The sequence below is a fragment of the Apostichopus japonicus genome, chromosome 12 (assembly GCF_037975245.1).
Source record: "Apostichopus japonicus isolate 1M-3 chromosome 12, ASM3797524v1, whole genome shotgun sequence".
In the NCBI taxonomy this organism is placed as follows: Eukaryota; Metazoa; Echinodermata; class Holothuroidea; order Aspidochirotida; family Stichopodidae; genus Apostichopus; species Apostichopus japonicus.
Window position 1 is genome coordinate 6,605,805 of NC_092572.1, and position 6,103 is coordinate 6,611,907.

Below are 6,103 nucleotides of genomic sequence, written 5' to 3' on the forward strand. Positions count from 1 at the left end.
TTAACACGGTGCTCCAAAGTGACTCATATTTTTGTAAATGGGTCTTTCCTAGAACCAGTGCTTTGTAGGGGTGTGTAATGGGATGAATAATACACGATACCCCTGGTACCAGCATAACCTACTAAGTAAGCAGTAGAGCTGGGAGAAGTAGAACTCCTATGCAGGAAACCAGATGCTTGCAGGGACGTTAAAGTACCAAATCAGACTGAGAAAATAACCACTTGGTGTCAAGTCCCTCTATGATACAAATGTCCGGCATGTGCAGATACTCCTTCTAAAGTAAAACATAAAGACCTTACACAGAATGCAACTACATATGCTTTTTGACATATTTGCCATTAATTTATATATTTATATTTGCATTTATGAGGGAAGATCTTTCCATGAAAGAAAGTAGAACCAACAGGAACTACATGCATTATTTATATAGAAATCTCATCAGCTGGAAGCTTTGTAACATTGGTATATGGAATCGAATTTAAATGCCATGTCGTTGAATAAGAAAGATACTTGAAAACGATTCCACGTCATTACATATGATTTGAAGAAATGATATGGTAAATGACAATAGATGCAATCCAAAACAAAAACAGAGGTTATCATAATTGTGTCGGGTAAAAAATTGCCCAACATTTGATTCTTGAGGCCCTTCAACTCATGCATATTTGCCACACAACAGAAAAATGGCATTGACTACATTCAATGGTTAAGCATCATGTCCATACGAAGTATGAAGTTTTTATCCAATATAGTTTATGAGGTATTGGACGCTTTTATAGCTTTAAGGGTAAGTCCCGCCGACCATAAACAATGAATTTAATCCAAAGAAGAAAATATATAGGGACCACTACTTGGTGTATCATTGTGTAAACTATCAACTAAACTTAGTTTACTGTTTATTTAACCTTCACAGTTGTCGAAGAAGAACTCATTTTCCTAGTTAGATGTACAATACTCGATGTCCAAATGAATATTGTATATACACTATTGCTTGTATTTTTGCTAACAGGATTGATACTCCATGATTTTTACATTGACATACCCGATGCCAACAATATATTCCAGAGTGATGCCATTATCTTTTGAGGAGCTATAAATGTTGTTTTCATCCTAGTGCTGTTTCAGTTGATGATTTTGCATGACCTTGGTGATATCTGGAGGACGGAATCATTTCGTTTAAAATTATACCTGGAGATTTAATGTTACACCAGGTAGTCACTGCAGACTGGATTATTTTCTCATCTCAAGACATGTTAGTTTGGCAGGTACAGATAATCTCCTTCCCACGGGTTTGCACTCATACCATTCACTGATTTGTCTATCAATGTCCACCCAAGCAGTTAGCAGGGGTCCATGTTACTGTAAAATTTAACAATTCTCTGTTGAATGACTCGGATATTATTTCTCTAGTTAATGAGCTTATCCGTAATGAACGAGAGAAGAACAATTCGCATGACACTGTCGGTGGGAAATATTGATGAATTGATGATTGGGAATTATTGATATTCGTTGACCTAGTATGAGATTTCTCAAAAAGAAAGAGATAGAGAGAGGCGATCTAAAAAGCATGAACGCATTCAGAAAACAGCAACAGCAACTATATAGCGAAGGGTCCGCAAGCGCAAGCTCAGAACGAACTTCTGTTATATTATGATTAGAAGCCAAGAAGCACCATCATTACATCCCGTGCAAGGCGGGTGGGAGGAAGGAGAAATTAATTTCAAATCCTTTTTTTTACATCTGGAAAAAAATAAGTCACTGAATGGAATGCTAGGTTTAGGAGGGCAATATTATATACGTCAACAGACAAGTAACGGTCTCTTCGTTGCCGTTTATAAGACTTTTAAGAATTCATTAGGGTAGCTGTTATAAGAATCGCTAAATTGCGGGTATCTTAAATAGTCAGGTGGCTTTGCAACTTTAACGTTACCGGCTGGACAAGAGTGCCAAATTTGGCATGGAGTTTCTTTTAGACCTATCTATCGATTTTATCCGTAAAACCTACTTAATCGGCTCCGATATTTCAAGAAGGCGGCCAAAATTCAAGATGGCCATCAGAAAAAAAGGAAATGTCAAATATCTGGCTGTAAAAATCAGAAATGAACAAATGAGGGGTCAATTCAGGTGTTTCCTAGGTTCACTGAGACAGATGATGGTCATGGCATGTTGCTTGGGCAACCCATTTCCAAGATGGCGGCCAAAATCTAAGATGGCCGCAAGAAAAAAGGAAATGTCATATATCTGGCTGGAAAAATCAGAAATGAACAAATGAGGTGTCAATTCTGTTGTTTCCGGGGTCACTGAAACAGATGATGGTCATTACACGTTGCTTGTGTCACCCATTTCCAAGATAGTGACCAATATAACAGAAAATGCACTTGTTGTCACTGTTAAAAGTTAGTGGAAGTGTAGACTTGACTTTGAAGATTCTGATTCCTTCTGATGAGTTTTGAAATCCAACGACCAGACTGTCTTTTAGTCGATGCAGTGTGAAAATTAGACAGATTTACTATTACGTAATGTTTTTGTGACGTCGATGGGGGAAGCAAAGAATAATGCAAAATTTACATTTTCAAAACTCTGCCACTTAAGAACGGCGAATCCGATTTGAATGAAAACATACAGAGTTTTGAAGAATACAAGAATTCATTGACTTTGAAGAAAACATTAACTTCAACTTTTGACCTATGAAGGAAGAAAAATCAGCAATTACTGTGTAAACTCAATAGCGACATTCATTTCGTCCCCTCTTGACGTCAACGGACCAGGATATTTAATATAGGTAACACAAAAACGAAATTAGTTTAAAACTCAAAATTCAATATTTGGGGTTATGAAATACAATCTTTTCATCTACGTAAGTCTCAAATCAATCCGCTGCACTTAAAGTGACCTTTAAAAATGTAAGTTTACACTTCCACTGACCTTTAAGTACAGTACTGAATTATTCGGGAATTCTGTCTACAATGTTTCAATACGATGTTTCTTTACCAAAAAGTTCACAGTCGATGTACACTATTTGGATGAACATGTGCATCGACAAAGAGATGTGCAAGGCCTCTGGCCCATCCTCCTCTTTGATTCTGCGAAGTGAGTCACCAATCTGAGTAAACACCCCGAAGGGCGTGTCGCCTTTGGCCGGTTATTGGAAAAGGATCCGGGCCAGTGGTGGCGAAAGAGAAACCCACCCAGAACCTAACAAGAAAGGCAAAAGGAAACGAAGGATTCTCAAACGCAACGAAAACACCGTTCAAAGGAGAAAGCGCAAGTTAGATGGTAGGTGGACCAAACCAATCCCATCGCTCAAGGGGCTCTATTACAGAACGGTCCTTTTGACAAGGTTTCGTTTGCGCTTTCCCCAAATGAAATAAAAAATATCCTCTCCAATCTCACTTAGATGTGGTGCAGCAATCACCGCACCAGAATACTAAAGTAGAGGAACAATAAAACGATTAACAACTGTAACCTTCCCAGGGAGGGAGAGCCACCTCCGACTGATGGTGTCGAGCCTTGCCTCTACCTGATCAGCCTTCTCGGCCCAAGTAATGGCCTCCGGGGCACCATAACCAACCAGATGCCATTTACCCTGATCATGACATCTGACCAGTTAGCATCGAATGGGAGGGATTGGCCGCGCCAACCTCCTTAACGCAGCCTTCTGGTCTTGGACTTGTTAAATCTGGCACCAGTAGCCTCTTGGAAGGTGGCCAAAACCTTCGATAAAGACTTGAAGGAGGCAAGGTCCTACACATTACAAGTGACGTCATCGGCAGATTGCAGGCCTGTAACTCTAGCCCCACCCGGTACATTGACGGGTTGAAACCCCAAGCATCTGTCCAGCGAGGTACTGACATTCCGCTGAAGAGAACATGCAACAACGGGGAGAGGGGACCCTGACGGACTCCCCTTCGAACCGGGAAGAGACCAGAAGTTAATCCGTTAACATTGACTATGCTCGAGACTTCCTTATATAGTAACGAGACCCAACAAATAAACACTAAACTCATTCCGAAGGACTCGAAGATTCTGAACAGAAAGTCGTGGTCTACCATGTCAAAGGCCGTCTCCTGGTCCAAGCAGACCAGTGCCAGTCTCTCATCAACCAGAGGTTATGTTGAATACACTTGCCTCGCACAGCACAAGTCTGGAGAGGACCTAAAATATGCGGCTTCACATCCGCTAATCGATTTCCTAACAATATATCCAACCCGCTGTGTTTTGCTTATGTAATTCAACTGGAAAGATGTAGCGAACACGTCTGTCAAGTCCCCACCGAGAACCTCCCAGAAGGTCCTATAGAACTCAGCAGGGAGGCCATCGGGACCGGGGGACTTTCCTTTCTTCATCGCTGGTACCGCTGTCCAGAGCTCACCAACGGAGAGATTTGAACTCAAGCTATCGTTTTTACTCGGGAGGGGGGGGGGTGGGCTTGTCTATACCAGACAACAATTCTTACTGGAGATCCTCGCTAACAGCAGCCCTGGAGTACATGTTCGAAAAAACGACCTAAATACCTCAGATTACTAGTGACCTGACTTATGTTGTTCGCAGAATTGACGTTGTGTTTATGAAGGGTGCACAATTGTACAAAATCTCCCAATGAGTCGGTATTCACATCTGGTCGGTTTTCCCTCAAGTAACCCTATTATATAGTTGACTCAATGTAATCAGTCTTACATGACACTTGTAACTCCCATATGACAACGGGCTTTGCGACAGTGTCTATCCACGGTCGATCACACCTCAAAATTTCCAAATAAGTCCTAAGTGGCTTCCTGAGCCAAAGGGACACAATCAGAATACCAGCCAAAACATATAGTCAAGGTGCTAGCCCGGTTTCATTTACATGTTTGAGGACGGAAGGTTTGATGGTGCCGATCAGTAAAGGGCACAGGGGGTCTGGGGAATGAATATATATGAAATTTCCTTTTTTCCAGGCGGCCATCTTAGATTCTGGCCGCCATCTTGGACATGGGTGACCCAAGCAACGTGTCATGACCATAATCTGTTTCAGTGACCCCGGAAACACCTGAATTGACTCCTCATTTGTTAATTTCAGATTTTTTACAGCCAGATATATAACATTCCCTTTTTTTCTGGCGGTCATCTTGGTTTTTGGCCGCCTTCTTGGAAAATCGGAGCCGATCAAGTGGGTACCACGGATAAAATCAATAGATAGGTCAAAAAGAAACTCCATGCCAAATTTGGTACTTTTGTCCGCCGGTAACGTTAATCCTAAACATTGTTTCTAAGCCACCTGACTAAAAGGGTATCTCCTAACAGAACAGACCAGAGGTATTGTGCTTCTATCTTAAAAATTCATAAGACTGCCACCTCTCTACATAACTATTATCTCTCACGCTCTTAAATACGGGCTACAAAATTTATGCAAAGGTGTTAACTTCTAGATTAAAACGTACCATCCATCTCTTTGGCCTGCATCAGACCACTTTTTTTCAAGACATTCATTTGGGAGAATATAAGATTCGTTTTAGACCTTGTAAAGTATTGTTCGCAAACGATAATCCGGTTTTTCTGTTCCTATTGGATTTTGATAAGTTTAGCTTTGGCACTAGCTAAAACTTTGATTGACGTGTTCTGCAACAAGTATAACCCTTGTATCTGTAATAATGGTTATTTGACTGATTTTCTGCCCCCTTCAACGGGATGAGAGGGGAGATGTCAGGGCTGTCAATTAAGTCATTATCTATTCATTCTGGTTGCAGAGGTGCTGGCTATAGAAAAGTCTGTGATCATAATATTATTTAACATAACCATTACATATGAAACAGCTCAGCTACTTGCGATTTCTTTCACCAATGACGGAAAGTACTTTTTCCGACTGAATTATCAGATATTATTACATTTTTAGTGCGATAAAATTAGTGCGATTCCTCAGGAATGTAAGACGTCGGGTTGTCATAGCAGTGATGTTACAAACTGCAATATTAGTATGTTCAGCAACGCAATCCAGACTAGCTCTATATTCTCGATATAGTATTGTATTTACCACCGACAGCACAACAGAAGTAGGTTCACGCTTGTACAAACCTCACAGAGCACGACTGGCACATGGGTTCTTTTAACGTTCCCCGTTGTGTTG